The sequence below is a fragment of the Anolis carolinensis genome, chromosome 6 (genome assembly GCF_035594765.1).
Source record: "Anolis carolinensis isolate JA03-04 chromosome 6, rAnoCar3.1.pri, whole genome shotgun sequence".
NCBI classification, from domain to species: Eukaryota; Metazoa; Chordata; class Lepidosauria; order Squamata; family Dactyloidae; genus Anolis; species Anolis carolinensis.
Window position 1 is genome coordinate 62,685,123 of NC_085846.1, and position 20,105 is coordinate 62,705,227.

Genomic DNA, 20,105 nt, shown 5'->3' on the forward strand with positions numbered 1-20,105 from the left:
TTCTTTTCTTTTCTTTTTGCTGCCTCTCGGCCTACGTGGTCGAGTTTCCCACGATGCACCGCATCTCTCTTCTCTCGCGGCTGTCCTTCCGTTCATATTTGGGCAATTTTTCCCAGATCCTTCCTTTGGTGCGGGGTCCTCTGTTTTTTTTTCTCTCTCTCTATAGGGGATGCATGCCGGCCAACTGTGCCCGGCCCGGCTCAACGTGTGGGCTTTGATGCCTGTGGCTTTTTTCTTTCTTTTCTTTTCTTTTCTTTTTGCTGCCTCTCGGCCTACGTGGTCGAGTTTCCCACGATGCACCGCATCTTTCTTCTCTCGCGGCTGTCCTTCCGTTCATATTTGGGCAATTTTTCCCAGATCCTTCCTTTGGTGCGGGGTCCTCTGTTTTTTTCTCTCTCTCTCTCTCTAGGGGATACATGCCGGCCAACTGTGGCCGGCCCGGCTCAACGTGTGGGCTTTGATGCCTGTGGCTTTTTTCTTTCTTTTCTTTTCTTTTCTTTTTGCTGCCTCTCAGCCTACGTGGTCGAGTTTCCCACCATGCACCGCATCTCTCTTCTCTCACGGCTGTCCTTCCGTTCATATTTGGGCAATTTTTCCCAGATCCTTCCTTTGGTGCGGGGTCCTCTGTTTTTTTCTCTCTCTCACTCTAGGGGATGCATGCCGGCCAACTGTGCCCGGCCCGGCTCAACGTGTGGTCTTTGCTGCCTGTGGCTTTTTTCTTTCTTTTCTTTTCTTTTTGCTGCCTCTCGGCCTACGTGGTCGAGTTTCCCACGATGCACCGCATCTCTCTTCTCTTGCGGCTGTCCCTCCGCACACTTTTGGGCAATTTTTCCCAGATCCTTCCTTTGGTGCGGGGTCCTCTGTTTTTCTCTCTCTCTCTCTCTAGGGGATGCATGCCGGCCAACTGGGGCCGGCCCGGCTCAAACTGTCGGCTTTGATGCCTGTAGCTTTTTTCTTTCTTTTCTTTTCTTTTCTTTTTGCTGCCTCTCGGCCTACGTGGTCGAGTTTCCCACGATGCACCGCATCTCCCTTCTCTCGCGGCTGTCCTTCCGTTCATATTTGGGCAATTTTTCCCAGATCCTTCCTTTGGTGCGGGGTCCTCTGTTTTTTCTCTCTCTCTCTCTAGGAGATGCATGCCGGGCAACTGTGCCCGGCCCGGCTCAACGTGTGGGCTTTGATGCCTGTGGCTTTTTTCTTTCTTTTCTTTTCTTTTCTTTTTGCTGCCTCTCGGCCTACGTGGTCGAGTTTCCCACGATGCACCGCATCTCCCTTCTCTCGCGGCTGTCCTTCCGTTCATATTTGGGCAATTTTTCCCAGATCCTTCCTTTGGTGCGGGGTCCTCTTTTTTTTTCTCTCTCTCTCCCTAGGGGATGCATGCCGGCCAACTGTGGCCGGCCCGGCTCAACGTGTGGTCTTTGCTGCCTGTGGCTTTTTTCTTTCTTTTCTTTTCTTTTTGCTGCCTCTCGGCCTACGTGGTCGAGTTTCCCACGATGCACCGCATCTCTCTTCTCTCGCGGCTGTCCCTCCGCACACTTTTGGGCAATTTTTCCCAGATCCTTCCTTTGGTGCGGGGTCCTCTGTTTTTTTCTCTCTCTCTCTCTAGGGGATGCATGCCGGCCAACTGGGGCCGGCCCGGCTCAAACTGTCGGCTTTGATGCCTGTAGCTTTTTTCTTTCTTTTCTTTTCTTTTCTTTTTGCTGCCTCTCGGCCTACGTGGTCGAGTTTCCCACGATGCACCGCATCTCTCTTCTCTCGCGGCTGTCCTTCCGTTCATATTTGGGCAATTTTTCCCAGATCCTTCCTTTGGTGCGGGGTCCTCTGTTTTTTTTTCTCTCTCTCTCTCTAGGGGATGCATGCCGGCCAACTGTGCCCGGCCCGGCTCAACGTGTGGGCTTTGATGCCTGTGGGTTTTTTCTTTCTTTTCTTTTCTTTTCTTTTTGCTGCCTCTCGGCCTACGTGGTCGAGTTTCCCACGATGCACCGCATCTCCCTTCTCTCGCGGCTGTCCTTCCGTTCATATTTGGGCAATTTTTCCCAGATCCATCCTTTGGTGCGGGGTCCTCTGTTTTTTTCTCTCTCTCTCTCTAGGGGATGCATGCCGGCCAACTGTGGCCGGCCCGGCTCAACGTGTGGGCTTTGAGGCCTGTGGCTTTTTTCTTTCTTTTCTTTTCTTTTCTTTTTGCTGCCTCTCGGCCTACGTGGTCGAGTTTCCCACGATGCACCGCATCTCTCTTCTCTCGCGGCTGTCCTTCCGTTCATATTTGGGCAATTTTTCCCAGATCCTTCCTTTGGTGCGGGGTCCTCTGTTTTTTTTTCTCTCTCTCTATAGGGGATGCATGCCGGCCAACTGTGCCCGGCCCGGCTCAACGTGTGGGCTTTGATGCCTGTGGCTTTTTTCTTTCTTTTCTTTTCTTTTCTTTTTGCTGCCTCTCGGCCTACGTGGTCGAGTTTCCCACGATGCACCGCATCTTTCTTCTCTCGCGGCTGTCCTTCCGTTCATATTTGGGCAATTTTTCCCAGATCCTTCCTTTGGTGCGGGGTCCTCTGTTTTTTTCTCTCTCTCTCTCTCTAGGGGATACATGCCGGCCAACTGTGGCCGGCCCGGCTCAACGTGTGGGCTTTGATGCCTGTGGCTTTTTTCTTTCTTTTCTTTTCTTTTCTTTTTGCTGCCTCTCAGCCTACGTGGTCGAGTTTCCCACCATGCACCGCATCTCTCTTCTCTCACGGCTGTCCTTCCGTTCATATTTGGGCAATTTTTCCCAGATCCTTCCTTTGGTGCGGGGTCCTCTGTTTTTTTCTCTCTCTCACTCTAGGGGATGCATGCCGGCCAACTGTGCCCGGCCCGGCTCAACGTGTGGTCTTTGCTGCCTGTGGCTTTTTTCTTTCTTTTCTTTTCTTTTTGCTGCCTCTCGGCCTACGTGGTCGAGTTTCCCACGATGCACCGCATCTCTCTTCTCTTGCGGCTGTCCCTCCGCACACTTTTGGGCAATTTTTCCCAGATCCTTCCTTTGGTGCGGGGTCCTCTGTTTTTCTCTCTCTCTCTCTCTAGGGGATGCATGCCGGCCAACTGGGGCCGGCCCGGCTCAAACTGTCGGCTTTGATGCCTGTAGCTTTTTTCTTTCTTTTCTTTTCTTTTCTTTTTGCTGCCTCTCGGCCTACGTGGTCGAGTTTCCCACGATGCACCGCATCTCTCTTCTCTCGCGGCTGTCCTTCCGTTCATATTTGGGCAATTTTTCCCAGATCCTTCCTTTGGTGCGGGGTCCTCTATTTTTTTCTCTCTCTCTCTCTAGGGGATGCATGCCGGCCAACTGTGGCCGGCCCGGCTCAACGTGTGGGCTTTGATGCCTGTGGCTTTTTTCTTTCTTTTCTTTTCTTTTTTCTGCCTCTCGGCCTACGTGGTCGAGTTTCCCACCATGCACCGCATCTCTCTTCTCTCGCGGCTGTCCTTCCGTTCATATTTGGGCAATTTTTCCCAGATCCTTCCTTTGGTGCGGGGTCCTCTGTTTTTTTTTTTTCTCTCTCTCTCTACGGGATGCATGCCGGCCAACTGTGCCCGTCCCGGCTCAACGTGTGGGCTTTGATGCCTGTGGGTTTTTTCTTTCTTTTCTTTTCTTTTCTTTTTGCTGCCTCTTGGCCTACGTGGTCGAGTTTCCCACGATGCACCGCATCTCCCTTCTCTCGCGGCTGTCCTTCCGTTCATATTTGGGCAATTTTTCCCAGATCCTTCCTTTGGTGCGGGGTCCTCTGTTTTTTTTCTCTCTCTCTCTCTAGGGGATGCATGCCGGCCAACTGTGGCCGGCCCGACTCAACGTGTGGGCTTTGATGCCTGTGGCTTTTTTCTTTCTTTTCTTTTCTTTTCTTTTTGCTGCCTCTCGGCCTACGTGGTCGAGTTTCCCACCATGCACCGCATCTCTCTTCTCTCGCGGCTGTCCTACCGTTCATATTTGGGCAATTTTTCCCAGATCCTTCCTTTGGTGTGGGGTCCTCTGTTTTTTTCTCTCTCTCTCTCTAGGGGATGCATGCCGGCCAACTGTGCCCAGCTCAGCTGAGTCTTTGCTGCCTGTGGCTTTTTTCTTTCTTTTCTTTTCTTTTTGCTGCCTCTCGGCCTACGTGGTCGAGTTTCCCACGATGCACCGCATCTCTCTTCTCTTGCGGCTGTCCCTCCGCACACTTTTGGTCAATTTTTCCCAGAACCTTCCTTTGGTGCGGGGTCCTCTGTTTTTTTCTCTCTCTCTCTCTAGGGGATGCATGCCAGCCAACTGTGGCCGGCCCGGCTCAACGTGTGGGCTTTGATGCCTGTGGGTTTTTTCTTTCTTTTCTTTTCTTTTCTTTTTGCTGCCTCTCGGCCTACGTGGTCGAGTTTCCCACGATGCACCGCATCTCTCTTCTCTCGCGGCTGTCCTTCCGTTCATATTTGGGCAATTTTTCCCAGATCCTTCCTTTGGTGCGGGGTCCTCTGTTTTTTTCTCTCTCTCTCTCTAGGGGATGCATGCCGGCCAACTGTGGCTGGCCCGGCTCAACGTGTGGGCTTTGCTGCCTGTGGCTTTTTTCTTTCTTTTCTTTTCTTTTTGCTGCCTCTCGGCCTACGTGGTCGAGTTTCCCACGATGCACCGCATCTCTCTTCTCTCGCGGCTGTCCCTCCGCACACTTTTGGGCAATTTTTCCCAGATCCTTCCTTTGGTGCGGGGTCCTCTGTTTTTCTCTCTCTCTCTCTCTAGGGGATGCATGCCGGCCAACTGTGGCCGGCCCGGCTCAATGTGTGGGTTTGCTGCCTGTGGCATTTTTGTTTCTTTTCTTTTCTTTTCTTTTTGCTGCCTCTCGGCCTACGTGGTCGAGTTTCCCACCATGCACCGCATCTCTCTTCTCTCGCGGCTGTCCCTCCGCACACTTTTGGTCAATTTTTCTCAGATCCTTCCTTTGGTGCAGGGTCCTCTGTTTTTTTCTCTCTCTCTCTCTAGGGGATGCATGCCGGCCAACTGTGGCCGGCCCAGCTCAACGTGTGGGCTTTGATGCCTGTGGCTTTTTTCTTTCTTTTCTTTTCTTTTTGCTGCCTCTCGGCCTACGTGGTCGAGTTTCCCACCATGCACCGCATCTCTTCTCTCGCGGCTGTCCCTCCACACACTTTTGGGCAATTTTTCCCAGATCCTTCCTTTGGTGCGGGGTCCTCTGTTTTTTTCTCTCTCTCTCTCTCTAGGGGATGCATGCCGGCCAACTGGGGCCGGCCCGGCCCAACGTGTGGGCTTTGATGCCTGTGGCTTTTTTCTTTCTTTTCTTTTCTTTTTGCTGCCTCTCGGCCTACGTGGTCGAGTTTCCCACGATGCACCGCATCTCCCTTCTCTCACGGCTGTCCTTCCGTTCATATTTGGGCAATTTTTCCCAGATCCTTCCTTTGGTGCGGGGTCCTCTGTTTTTTTCTCTCTCTCTCTCTAGGGGATGCATGCCGGCCAACTGTGCCCGGCCTGGCTCAACGTGTGGGCTTTGATGCCTGTGGCTTTTTTCTTTCTTTTCTTTTCTTTTTGCTGCCTCTCGGCCTACGTGGTCGAGTTTCCCACGATGCACCGCATCTCTCTTCTCTCGCGGCTGTCCCTCCGCACACTTTTGGGCAATTTTTCCCAGATCCTTCCTTTGGTGCGGGGTCCTCTGTTTTTTTTTCTCTCTCTCTCTAGGGGATGCATGCCGGCCAACTGTGCCCGGCCCGGCTCAACGTGTGGGCTTTGATGCCTGTGGCTTTTTTCTTTCTTTTCTTTTCTTTTCTTTTTGCTGCCTCTCGGCCTACGTGGTCGAGTTTCCCACGATGCACCGCATCTCTCTTCTCTCGCGGCTGTCCCTCCGCACACTTTTGGGCAATTTTTCCCAGATCCTTCCTTTGGTGCGGGGTCCTCTGTTTTTTTCTCTCTCTCTCTCTAGGGGATGCATGCCGGCCAACTGTGCCCGGCCTGGCTCAACGTGTGGGCTTTGATGCCTGTGGCTTTTTTCTTTCTTTTCTTTTCTTTTTGCTGCCTCTCGGCCTACGTGGTCGAGTTTCCCACCATGCACCGCATCTCTCTTCTCTCGCGGCTGTCCTACCGTTCATATTTGGGCAATTTTTCCCAGATCCTTCCTTTGCTGCGGGGTCCTCTGTTTTTTTTTCTCTCTCTCTCTAGGGGATGCATGCCGGCCAACTGTGGCCGGCCCGGCTCAACGTGTGGGCTTTGATGCCTGTGGCTTTTATCTTTCTTTTCTTTTCTTTTCTTTTTGCTGCCTCTCGGCCTACGTGGTCGAGTTTCCCACCATGCACCGCATCTCTCTTCTCTCGCGGCTGTCCTTCCGTTCATATTTGGGCAATTTTTCCCAGATCCTTCCTTTGGTGCGGGGTCCTCTGTTTTTTTCTCTCTCTCTCTCTAGGGGATGCATGCCGGCCAACTGTGCCCGGCCTGGCTCAACGTGTGGGCTTTGATGCCTGTGGCTTTTTTCTTTCTTTTCTTTTCTTTTTGCTGCCTCTCGGCCTACGTGGTCGAGTTTCCCACGATGCACCGCATCTCTCTTCTCTCGCGGCTGTCCTACCGTTCATATTTGGGCAATTTTTCCCAGATCCTTCCTTTGGTGCGGGGTCCTCTGTTTTTTTTTTCTCTCTCTCTCTAGAGGATGCATGCCGGCCAACTGTGGCCGGCCCGGCTCAACGTGTGGGCTTTGATGCCTGTGGGTTTTTTCTTTCTTTTCTTTTCTTTTCTTTTCTTTTTGCTGCCTCTCGGCCTACGTGGTCGAGTTTCCCACCATGCACCGCATCTCTCTTCTCTCGCGGCTGTCCCTCCGCACACTTTTGGGCAATTTTTCCCAGATCCTTCCTTTGGTGCGGGGTCCTCTGTTTTTTTCTCTCTCTCTCTCTAGGGGATGCATGCCAGCCAACTGTGGCCGGCCCGGCTCAACGTGTGGGCTTTGATGCCTGTGGCTTTTTTCTTTCTTTTCTTTTCTTTTCTTTTTGCTGCCTCTCGGCCTACGTGGTCGAGTTTCCCACCATGCACCGCATCTCTCTTCTCTCGCGGCTGTCCTTCCGTTCATATTTGGGCAATTTTTCCCAGATCCTTCCTTTGGTGCGGGGTCCTCTGTTTTTTTTTCTCTCTCTCTCTAGGGGATGCATGCCGGCCAACTGTGGCCGGCCCGGCTCAACGTGTGGTCTTTGCTGCCTGTGGCTTTTTTCTTTCTTTTCTTTTCTTTTTGCTGCCTCTCGGCCTACGTGGTCGAGTTTCCCACGATGCACCGCATCTCTCTTCTCTTGCGGCTGTCCCTCCGCACACTTTTGGTCAATTTTTCTCAGATCCTTCCTTTGGTGCAGGGTCCTCTGTTTTTTTCTCTCTCTCTCTCTAGGGGATGCATGCCGGCCAACTGTGGCCGGCCCGGCTCAACGTGTGGGCTTTGATGCCTGTGGCTTTTTTCTTTCTTTTCTTTTCCTTTTCTTTTTGCTGCCTCTCGGCCTACGTGGTCGAGTTTCCCACGATGCACCGCATCTCTCTTCTCTCGCGGCTGTCCTTCCGTTCATATTTGGGCAATTTTTCCCAGATCCTTCCTTTGGTGCGGGGTCCTCTGTTTTTTTCTCTCTCTCTCTCTAGGGGATGCATGCCGGCCAACTGTGGCCGGCCCGGCTCAACGTGTGGTCCTTGCTGCCTGTGGCTTTTTTCTTTCTTTTCTTTTCTTTTTGCTGCCTCTCGGCCTACGTGGTCGAGTTTCCCACGATGCACCGCATCTCTCTTCTCTCGCGGCTGTCCCTCCACACACTTTTGGGCAATTTTTCCCAGATCCTTCCCTTGGTGCGGGGTCCTCTGTTTTTCTCTCTCTCTCTCTCTAGGGGATGCATGCCGGCCAACTGTGGCCGGCCCGGCTCAATGGGTGGGCTTTGCTGCCTGTGGCTTTTTTCTTTCTTTTCTTTTCTTTTTGCTGCCTCTCGGCCTATGTGGTCGAGTTTCCCACGATGCACCGCATCTCTCTTCTCTCGCGGCTGTCCCTCCACATACTTTTGGGCAATTTTTCCCAGATCCTTCCTTTGGTGCGGGGTCCTCTGTTTTTTTCTCTCTCTCTCTCTAGGGGATGCATGCCGGCAAACTGGGGCCGGCCCGGCTCAACGTGTGGGCTTTGATGCCTGTGGCTTTTTTCTTTCTTTTCTTTTCTTTTCTTTTTGCTGCCTCTCGGCCTACGTGGTCGAGTTTCCCATGATGCACCGCATCTCCCTTCTCTCGCGGCTGTCCTTCCGTTCATATTTGGGCAATTTTTCCCAGATCCTTCCTTTGCTGCGGGGTCCTCTGTTTTTTCTCTCTCTCTCTCTAGGGGATGCATGCCGGCCACCTGTGCCCGGCCCGGCTCAACGTGTGGGCTTTGAGGCCTGTGGCTTTTTTCTTTCTTTTCTTTTCTTTTTGCTGCCTCTCGGCCTACGTGGTCGAGTTTCCCACGATGCACCGCATCTCTCTTCTCTCGCGGCTGTCCCTCCACATACTTTTGGGCAATTTTTCCCAGATCCTTCCTTTGGTGCGGGGTCCTCTGTTTTTTTTCTCTCTCTCTCTCTAGGGGATGCATGCCGGCAAACTGGGGCCGGCCCGGCTCAACGTGTGGGCTTTGATGCCTGTGGCTTTTTTCTTTCTCTTCTTTTCTTTTCTTTTTGCTGCCTCTCGGCCTACGTGGTCGAGTTTCCCACGATGCACCGCATCTCCCTTCTCTCGCGGCTGTCCTTCCGTTCATATTTGGGCAATTTTTCCCAGATCCTTCCTTTGGTGCGGGGTCCTCTGTTTTTTCTCTCTCTCTCTCTAGGGGATGCATGCCGGCCAACTGTGCCCGGCCCGGCACAACGTGTGGGCTTTGATGCCTGTGGCTTTTTTCTTTCTTTTCTTTTCTTTTCTTTTTGCTGCCTCTCGGCCTACGTGGTCGAGTTTCCCACGATGCACCGCATCTCCCTTCTCTCGCGGCTGTCCTTCCGTTCATATTTGGGCAATTTTTCCCAGATCCTTCCTTTGGTGCGGGGTCCTCTGTTTTTTTCTCTCTCTCTCTCTAGGGGATGCATGCCGGCCAACTGTGGCCGGCCCGGCTGAACGTGTGGTCTTTGCTGCCTGTGGCTTTTTTCTTTCTTTTCTTTTCTTTTTGCTGCCTCTCGGCCTACGTGGTCGAGTTTCCCACGATGCACCGCATCTCTCTTCTCTCGCGGCTGTCCCTCCGCACACTTTTGGGCAATTTTTCCCAGATCCTTCCTTTGGTGCGGGGTCCTCTGTTTTTCTCTCTCTCTCTCTCTAGGGGATGCATGCCGGCCAACTGGGGCCGGCCCGGCTCAAACTGTCGGCTTTGATGCCTGTAGCTTTTTTCTTTCTTTTCTTTTCTTTTCTTTTTGCTGCCTCTCGGCCTACGTGGTCGAGTTTCCCACGATGCACCGCATCTCTCTTCTCTCGCGGCTGTCCTTCCGTTCATATTTGGGCAATTTTTCCCAGATCCTTCCTTTGGTGCGGGGTCCTCTATTTTTTTCTCTCTCTCTCTCTAGGGGATGCATGCCGGCCAACTGTGGCCGGCCCGGCTCAACGTTTGGGCTTTGATGCCTGTGGCTTTTTTCTTTCTTTTCTTTTCTTTTTGCTGCCTCTCGGCCTACGTGGTCGAGTTTCCCACCATGCACCGCATCTCTCTTCTCTCGCGGCTGTCCTACCGTTCATATTTGGGCAATTTTTCCCAGATCCTTCCTTTGGTGCGGGGTCCTCTGTTTTTTTTTTCTCTCTCTCTCTAGGGGATGCATGCCGGCCAACTGTGCCCGTCCCGGCTCAACGTGTGGGCTTTGATGCCTGTGGGTTTTTTCTTTCTTTTCTTTTCTTTTCTGTTTGCTGCCTCTCGGCCTACGTGGTCGAGTTTCCCACGATGCACCGCATCTCTCTTCTCTCGCGGCTGTCCTTCCGTTCATATTTGGGCAATTTTTCCCAGATCCTTCCTTTGGTGCGGGGTCCTCTGTTTTTTTCTCTCTCTCTCTCTAGGGGATGCATGCCGGCCAACTGTGGCCGGCCCGGCTCAACGTGTGGGCTTTGATGCCTGTGGCTTTTTTCTTTCTTTTCTTTTCTTTTTGCTGCCTCTCGGCCTACGTGGTCGAGTTTCCCACGATGCACCGCATCTCTCTTCTCTCGCGGCTGTCCCTCCGCACACTTTTGGGCAATTTTTCCCAGATCCTTCCTTTGGTGCGGGGTCCTCTGTTTTTTTCTCTCTCTCTCTCTAGGGGATGCATGCCGGCCAACTGTGTCCGGCCCGGCTCAATGTGTGGGTTTGCTGCCTGTGGCATTTTTGTTTCTTTTCTTTTCTTTTCTTTTTGCTGCCTCTCGGCCTACGTGGTCGAGTTTCCCACGATGCACCGCATCTCTCTTCTCTCGCGGCTGTCCCTCCGCACACTTTTGGTCAATTTTTCTCAGATCCTTCCTTTGGTGCAGGGTCCTCTGTTTTTTTCTCTCTCTCTCTCTAGGGGATGCATGCCGGCCAACTGTGGCCGGCCCAGCTCAACGTGTGGGCTTTGATGCCTGTGGCTTTTTTCTTTCTTTTCATTTCTTTTTGCTGCCTCTCGGCCTACGTGGTCGAGTTTCCCACCATGCACCGCATCTCTTCTCTCGCGGCTGTCCCTCCACACACTTTTGGGCAATTTTTCCCAGATCCTTCCTTTGGTGCGGGGTCCTCTGTTTTTTTCTCTCTCTCTCTCTAGGGGATGCATGCCGGCCAACTGTGGCCGGCCCGGGCCAACGTGTGGGCTTTGATGCCTGTGGCTTTTTTCTTTCTTTTCTTTTCTTTTTGCTGCCTCTCGGCCTACGTGGTCGAGTTTCCCACGATGCACCGCATCTCCCTTCTCTCACGGCTGTCCTTCCGTTCATATTTGGGCAATTTTTCCCAGATCCTTCCTTTGGTGCGGGGTCCTCTGTTTTTTTCTCTCTCTCCCTCTAGGGGATGCATGCCGGCCAACTGTGCCCGGCCTGGCTCAACGTGTGGGCTTTGATGCCTGTGGCTTTTTTCTTTCTTTTCTTTTCTTTTTGCTGCCTCTCGGCCTACGTGGTCGAGTTTCCCACGATGCACCGCATCTCTCTTCTCTCGCGGCTGTCCCTCCGCACACTTTTGGGCAATTTTTCCCAGATCCTTCCTTTGGTGCGGGGTCCTCTGTTTTTTTCTCTCTCTCTCTCTAGGGGATGCATGCCGGCCAACTGGGGCCGGCCCGGCTCAAACTGTCGGCTTTGATGCCTGTAGCTTTTTTCTTTCTTTTCTTTTCTTTTCTTTTTGCTGCCTCTCGGCCTACGTGGTCGAGTTTCCCACCATGCACCGCATCTCACTTCTCTCGCGGCTGTCCTACCGTTCATATTTGGGCAATTTTTCCCAGATCCTTCCTTTGGTGCGGGGTCCTCTGTTTTTTTTCTCTCTCTCTCTCTCTAGGGGATGCATGCCGGCCAACTGTGCCCGTCCCGGCTCAACGTGTGGGCTTTGATGCCTGTGGGTTTTTTCTTTCTTTTCTTTTCTTTTCTTTTTGCTGCCTCTCGGCCTACGTGGTCGAGTTTCCCACGATGCACCGCATCTCCCTTCTCTCGCGGCTGTCCTTCCGTTCATATTTGGGCAATTTTTCCCAGATCCTTCCTTTGGTGCGGGGTCCTCTGTTTTTTTTTCTCTCTCTCTCTAGGGGATGCATGCCGGCCAACTGTGGCCGGCCCGACTCAACGTGTGGGCTTTGATGCCTGTGGCTTTTTTTTTCTTTTCTTTTCTTTTCTTTTTGCTGCCTCTCGGCCTACGTGGTCGAGTTTCCCACCATGCACCGCATCTCTCTTCTCTCGCGGCTGTCCTACCGTTCATATTTGGGCAATTTTTCCCAGATCCTTCCTTTGGTGTGGGGTCCTCTGTTTTTTTCTCTCTCTCTCTCTAGGGGATGCATGCCGGCCAACTGTGCCCAGCTCAGCTGTGGCCGGCCCGGCTCAACGTGTGGGCTTTGATGCCTGTGGCTTTTTTCTTTCTTTTCTTTTCTTTTTGCTGCCTCTCGGCCTACGTGGTCGAGTTTCCCACGATGCACCGCATCTCTCTTCTCTCACGGCTGTCCCTCCGCACACTTTTGGGCAATTTTTCCCAGATCCTTCCTTTGGTGCGGGGTCCTCTGTTTTTCTCTCTCTCTCTCTCTAGGGGATGCATGCCGGCCAACTGTGGCCGGCCCGGCTCAATGTGTGGGTTTGCTGCCTGTGGCTTTTTTCTTTCTTTTCTTTTCTTTTCTTTTTGCTGCCTCTCGGCCTACGTGGTCGAGTTTCCCACCATGCACCGCATCTCTCTTCTCTCGCGGCTGTCCTTCCGTTCATATTTGGGCAATTTTTCCCAGATCCTTCCTTTGGTGCGGGGTCCTCTGTTTTTTTCTCTCTCTCTCTCTAGGGGATGCATGCCGGCCAACTGTGGCCGGCCCGGCTCAACGTGTGGTCTTTGCTGCCTGTGGCTTTTTTCTTTCTTTTCTTTTCTTTTTGCTGCCTCTCGGCCTACGTGGTCGAGTTTCCCACGATGCACCGCATCTCTCTTCTCTTGCGGCTGTCCCTCCGCACACTTTTGGTCAATTTTTCTCAGATCCTTCCTTTGGTGCAGGGTCCTCTGTTTTTTTCTCTCTCTCTCTCTAGGCGATGCATGCCGGCCAACTGTGGCCGGCCCGGCTCAACGTGTGGGCTTTGATGCCTGTGGCTTTTTTCTTTCTTTTCTTTTCCTTTTCTTTTTGCTGCCTCTCGGCCTACGTGGTCGAGTTTCCCACGATGCACCGCATCTCTCTTCTCTCGCGGCTGTCCTTCCGTTCATATTTGGGCAATTTTTCCCAGATCCTTCATTTGGTGCGGGGTCCTCTGTTTTTTTCTCTCTCTCTCTCTAGGGGATGCATGCCGGCCAACTGTGGCCGGCCCGGCTCAACGTGTGGTCTTTGCTGCCTGTGGCTTTTTTCTTTCTTTTCTTTTCTTTTTGCTGCCTCTCGGCCTACGTGGTCGAGTTTCCCACGATGCACCGCATCTCTCTTCTCTCGCGGCTGTCCCTCCACACACTTTTGGGCAATTTTTCCCAGATCCTTCCCTTGGTGCGGGGTCCTCTGTTTTTCTCTCTCTCTCTCTCTAGGGGATGCATGCCGGCCAACTGTGGCCGGCCCGGCTCAATGGGTGGGCTTTGCTGCCTGTGGCTTTTTTCTTTCTTTTCTTTTCTTTTTGCTGCCTCTCGGCCTATGTGGTCGAGTTTCCCACGATGCACCGCATCTCTCTTCTCTCGCGGCTGTCCCTCCACATACTTTTGGGCAATTTTTCCCAGATCCTTCCTTTGGTGCGGGGTCCTCTGTTTTTTTTTCTCTCTCTCTCTAGGGGATGCATGCCGGCAAACTGGGGCCGGCCCGGCTCAACGTGTGGGCTTTGATGCCTGTGGCTTTTTTCTTTCTTTTCTTTTCTTTTCTTTTTGCTGCCTCTCGGCCTACGTGGTCGAGTTTCCCATGATGCACCGCATCTCCCTTCTCTCGCGGCTGTCCTTCCGTTCATATTTGGGCAATTTTTCCCAGATCCTTCCTTTGGTGCGGGGTCCTCTGTTTTTTCTCTCTCTCTCTCTAGGGGATGCATGCCGGCCAACTGTGCCTGGCCCGGCTCAATGTGTGGGCTTTGATGCCTGTGGCTTTTTTCTTTCTTTTCTTTTCTTTTCTGTTTGCTGCCTCTCGGCCTACGTGGTCGAGTTTCCCACCATGCACCGCATCTCTCTTCTCTCGCGGCTGTCCTTCCGTTCATATTTGGGCAATTTTTCCCAGATCCTTCCTTTGGTGTGGGGTCCTCTGTTTTTTTCTCTCTCTCTCTCTAGGGGATGCATGCCGGCCAACTGTGCCCAGCTCAGCTGAACGTGTGGTCTTTGCTGCCTGTGGCTTTTTTCTTTCTTTTCTTTTCTTTTTGCTGCCTCTCGGCCTACGTGGTCGAGTTTCCCACGATGCACCGCATCTCTCTTCTCTTGCGGCTGTCCCTCCGCACACTTTTGGTCAATTTTTCCCAGAACCTTCCTTTGGTGCGGGGTCCTCTGTTTTTTTCTCTCTCTCTCTCTAGGGGATGCATGCCAGCCAACTGTGGCCGGCCCGGCTCAACGTGTGGGCTTTGATGCCTGTGGCTTTTTTCTTTCTTTTCTTTTCTTTTCTTTTTGCTGCCTCTCGGCCTACGTGGTCGAGTTTCCCACGATGCACCGCATCTCCCTTCTCTCACGGCTGTCCTTCCGTTCATATTTGGGCAATTTTTCCCAGATCCTTCCTTTGGTGCAGGGTCCTCTGTTTTTTTCTCTCTCTCCCTCTAGGGGATGCATGCCGGCCAACTGTGCCCGGCCTGGCTCAACGTGTGGGCTTTGATGCCTGTGGCTTTTTTCTTTCTTTTCTTTTCTTTTTGCTGCCTCTCGGCCTACGTGGTCGAGTTTCCCACGATGCACCGCATCTCTCTTCTCTCGCGGCTGTCCCTCCGCACACTTTTGGGCAATTTTTCCCAGATCCTTCCTTTGGTGCGGGGTCCTCTGTTTTTTTCTCTCTCTCTCTCTAGGGGATGCATGCCGGCCAACTGGGGCCGGCCCGGCTCAAACTGTCGGCTTTGATGCCTGTAGCTTTTTTCTTTCTTTTCTTTTCTTTTCTTTTTGCTGCCTCTCGGCCTACGTGGTCGAGTTTCCCACGATGCACCGCATCTCTCTTCTCTCGCGGCTGTCCTTCCGTTCATATTTGGGCAATCTTTCCCAGATCCTTCCTTTGGTGCGGGGTCCTCTATTTTTTTCTCTCTCTCTCTCTAGGGGATGCATGCCGGCCAACTGTGGCCGGCCCGGCTCAACGTGTGTGATGACCCATGGGCCTTGTAGTCCTGCTCAGGACATTGTAATTCCTGATGAAGATGAAAACTTGGGTTTTTTACCTTCCCAGTCTGAACTGGATTCCTCTCAGCCAGATCTTTCCCAGGCAGATCTGGGAACCTTGCACCTGCAAGAAAGTTGTCTCCCAGAAGTATGTCAAACAAGCCCAGAGCCTACTTCTCCCGTATTCTTGCGCCGGGAGTTTTGTAAACAACAGAGAAGTTTGGATTCAGCTTCGCGCAGGAGTGCGAGGATTGCAGCTAAGAATGTGGCCAATTAAGACTGCTTCTCGTGAGAATCTTTGGGGAGTCTCACATCTGGTCTCAGAGTTAGCTTTCGGTTCTGATTCCCAGAGAACTGCTTCGGCGGGAAGCTAGACTCTATTTAGGTGTTTTACCCGCGTAGTAACTTCGCGGAGTCAATTCGTCAGCCTACGGAGCGAGTTGTGTCTGGACAGCGCGCTCCGGTTCAAGCCTCGCTCCTGCTCAAGCCTTGCCTTGCTATCCAGCCTTCGCCTTGCTTCCCAGCCTTTGTTTATCTACGGACTTTGCCTTGTTTCCCAGGATTAATCCTTGCCTTGTTCCACGGATTTATCAAGTTATTCCACGGACCTTGTTCTTGTTCTTAGTTACCTTGTTCCACGTTCAAGCCTTGTTTCAAGTATCAAGTTATTTCCTAGCCTCGCTCAAGTTTCATGGACTAAAGGACCTTGTCATCTCCCCTCACTTTGCTTGGCAAAGTGAGTGTTTCGGTTATTGGATTACAACTTTGGACCTTAATATTTCTTATTGGACATTGCTTTTTTGGACTAATTCTGACCTTTCCTGAAAGGTCTAATTCTGGACTATTTTCTACACTAGTTTTTATTAACTTTATATAATCCTACAATAAAGATATTAGATAGATTCTGGCCTCTGTGTATGGTTATTGGTGCTCTGCAGCCTGGGTCGTGACAGTTTGACTCCGCCACCCTAAGCACCAATTAACCTCGGCCAGAATGTCTACCGGAGTCGTACCTGGGCCGAGCGGCCAGCCGATTACCTACACCATCGACAAGGAAGAGGTGGACCGAATCCGTGATAAGCTCAATGCACAGGATGGAGAAATAAGGGGTTTGAAGGAACGCGGAGTTCGTCTTCCGGCCATGGCGTTGCCAACCAAGTTTACTGGAGAAGCTTCTAAGGTTCATGTCTTCCGTCGCCAATGTCAAGCTTATCTGGAGGCCCGTGCTGCCGAGTTTCCCCAAGAAGACATCAAAGTGGCATGGGTTTACAGTCTTCTAGACGGGCCAGCGGCCAGCTGGGCGACGGCACTGTTCGACCAAGCCTCTCCACACCTAAGATCAGCGCAACACTTCTTGGACCACCTCAAGGAGACTTGGGGAATCGAGGACAATTTGGAGGCAGCCGGTCACAAACTCCGTCGCCTTTTCCAGGGAGACAGACCTATGTCTCAGTATATAGCCGAGTTCCGAGTGCTGGCCCACAACACCGGCTGGAACGATGTAGCCCTCAGGGGACAATTCCGGGAGGGTCTCAACATTGAAATGCTGGAAGAAATCTCCAAGGTGGATCCTCCCCAGACCCTCGAGGCACTCATTGATCAATGTTTACGGGCTGAAGTCATGATTGCCAACAGGAAACAGTGGGTTCGAGGCCAGGGCAGTAGAGCCGGGGCAAAACCCCCCGCTCCCGCCAGCGTTCAGCCACGTCCGGTGTGGAGACCCCCACCGCCAACCCCATACCCCAGAGGAGGCGAGGAGGTGCCGATGCAGTTGGGCAATGTGCGTCCCAGACTAGATGCCGCCGAGAAGGCCCGTCGTCAACGCTTAAACCTCTGCTGGTACTGCGGGAACGGGGGCCACTTCGCCAGAGAGTGCCCAGCCAAAGGGAAGCCTGCCGCCCGTCTTGCGGCGGCGTCCTCCACGGAGACGAAGGCGTCTGAGCCGACTGGCACACAGCCGGCGGGGGAAGCCAACGACCGGGTGTAGAGGGGCTCGCCAACCCGGTCAAAAAATCCATCCAAGAGCCGCCAACCGGGGTCCTGTTCCTTCTCGTGGTCACATTATGGTCAGCAAAAAGGGGACCCGTCATGATCCACGCCATGATAGACTCTGGAGCTACCAACAATTTCATCGATAGAGAGTATGCCGACTCTCTGGGATTACAATATCATGATTTCAAGAATGCCCGTGTGGTGCAAGCCATAGACGGCCGTCCCCTCAAGACGGGCCCCGTAAGTCAGTGGTCGGAACCCACCAGGATGTGGATAAGGGAACATATGGAAGAGATTTCCTTCTTTGTTACCGAGGTTCCCCATTTCCCTGTGATTTTGGGAATTCCATGGCTGACTCTCCACGACCCTAACATCTCCTGGTCCAACAGAGAACTGCAGTTTGCTTCACCGTACTGCCAAAACCATTGCCTCGTAGCCAAGGTATGCCATGCCACAGACACCGAGCCCATCATCACCTTGCCAAAGAAGTACTCCGAGTATTGGGATGTATTCAATGAGAAAGAAGCCGAAAAATTACCCCCACATAGACCTTATGACTGTGCCATTGACTTGGTGGAGGGGGCCCCGATCCCGCGAGGGCATCTCTACTCCCTGACTGAGCCAGAGCAAGAAGCTCTCAGGGAATTCCTAGAGACAAACCTTCGCAAGGGGTTCATCAGACCCTCTCAATCCCCAGCCGCCTCCCCAGTGATGTTTGTGAAGAAGAAGTCAGGGGAACTACGCTTGGTGGTGGACTACAGAGCATTGAACAATATCACCAAGCGGAACAGCTATCCCCTGCCTTTAATCTCGGATCTACTGGATCGGCTTCGAGGAGCCAAGGTTTACACCAAGCTGGATCTTCGGGGGGCTTACAACTTAGTTCGCATCAGGGAAGGGGACGAGTGGAAGACCGCCTTCCAGACCAAATTCGGATTATTTGAGTCCCGAGTTATGAATTTCGGTTTATGCGGAGCCCCCGCAACGTTCCAGCATTTTGTCAATGACATTTTTCAGGACTATCTAGACAGGTTCTTGATAATCTACCTGGACGATTTTTTGGTGTTTTCCAGATCACAATCAGAACATGAGAACCACGTCAAAATGGTGTTACAACGATTGCGGGATCATGGACTTTATGCCAAGCTGGAAAAATGCGCTTTTGATCTACAAGAGGTAGATTTCCTTGGTTACCGCATCTCGCCTCTAGGGCTTTCCATGGACCCAGCCAAAGTTTCAGCAGTATTGGAATGGCGGGCGCCAACTAACAAGAAAGAGGTGCAGCGTTTCTTGGGGTTCGCGAACTACTACCGCAAGTTCATTCCAGATTTTGCCCGCTGGTCCGACCCCATCACTAGCTGCATCCGTGGAAAGCAGCCTTTCCGCTGGACTGATCAAGCAGAGAAAGGGTTCCAGCAACTAAAGAAACTATTCACCTCCCAGCCAATTCTACAGCACCCAAATCCTGGAACCCCTTTTGTGGTGCAAGCGGACGCCTCTGATGTGGCAATTGGGGCTGTACTCTTACAACCGGTGGGAGATCACCTCCACCCCTGTGCCTTTTATTCTCGTCAACTAACCACACCAGAGAGGAATTACACCATTTGGGAAAAAGAACTACTGGCCATAAAGGCAGCCTTTGAAACTTGGAGACATTGGCTAGAAGGGGCCAAATTTCCCATTGAAGTCCACACTGATCATCGTAATCTAGAACATCTAAGAACTGCCCGCAAACTAAATCAGAGGCAGCAACGTTGGGCTTTATTCTTTGAACGTTTCAACTTCCAGATCCATTATGTGACCCCAGCCCAAACCAAGCAAGCAGACGCCCTGTCACGTAAACCGGAATACGCTGCAGGACGCAAGGAGACCTTTGAATCCCAACTGCTACAACCTGAGAACTTTGCCACGCTCACGGTGGGGAACACCAAATCCATTCCCATTGGTTCAACTTCCCCTACTCCAGGACCCATCTGTGCTCAAGAAATCAGGGCTAGTCAGCAAGCAGATGCCTGGGCGCAGGACCAACTTCGCCAAGGTCTGCATTTCCCCTTTTCGCTTAAAGATGGGCTGCTCTGCTATAGAAATCATGTCTATATCCCACCCGGACCGGGCAGAGAAAAAGCGCTTCGTCTGTGTCATGACTGCAAACCAGCAGGACACTTCGGACTATTTAAAACTATGCATTTGATCCTAAGGGATTTTTGGTGGCCCAAGATCCGCAAGGATGTGGAAAAATATGTCAACACCTGCCCAGTATGCCAGCGCTCCAAGATACGAAGGGAGAAGCCCTCAGGGCTTTTACACCCCCTTCCTACCCCATCTCGCCCATGGGAAATAATTTCCGCGGATTTCATCACTGACCTACCACCTTCCTGTGGATTCACCACGATCTTAGTGGTGGTGGACCTATTCACCAAGTTAGCCCATTTCATTCCCTGCGAAGGCCTCCCCACGGCCAAGGAAACTGCGGATCTATTTCTTCAACATGTCTTCAGACTACATGGATTGCCCAAGAGTTTAGTCACAGACCGTGGATCTCAATTCACCTCTCGTTTTTGGAAGGCACTACAAAAACTATTGGGCATAGACTCTCGCTTATCTTCAGCTCATCATCCCCAAACAGATGGGCAAACGGAGCGCACCAATGCCACTTTGGAGCAGTATCTTCGCTGTTATGTAAACTATCAACAGGACAATTGGGCTTCTCTGTTACCACTGTCTGAGTTTGCCTACAACAATGGAGTTCAAGCTTCTACAAAAGAAACGCCGTTCTTTGCAAACTACGGCTTCCATCCACGTTTCTTTCCCCCTGTCATTGAAACTTCAGAGGTTCCCGCAGCAGAGGATTGGCTGCAGGAACTCACAGCGGTGCAACAACTTTTGCTCCAGCAACTGGACCAAGCCAAGGAGGACTATAAACGCCACGCTGACAAACATCGCCAGCCGGGCCCTGAAATCAAGGTAGGAGATCGGGTTTTCCTGTCCACTCGCTTTCTGCCCTCCCACCGCCCTTGCCGGAAGTTAGATGCCCGTTTCATTGGTCCCTATCCAGTGGTGGCGCAATTAAACCCCGTGACTTTCAAACTCCAACTTCCGCGTTCAATGCGCATTCACCCAGTGTTTCACCGTTCCCTGCTCCTTCCGGCGGATGGTGTGCGACCTGATACAGACCAACCGGCCCCCCCTCCTGTTTTGATGAATGGGGAGGAGGAGTTCGAGGTTGAGGACATTTTGGATTCTCGCTTTCACCGCCGCCGCCTACAATATCTCATTGACTGGGTGGGTTTTGGCCCTGAG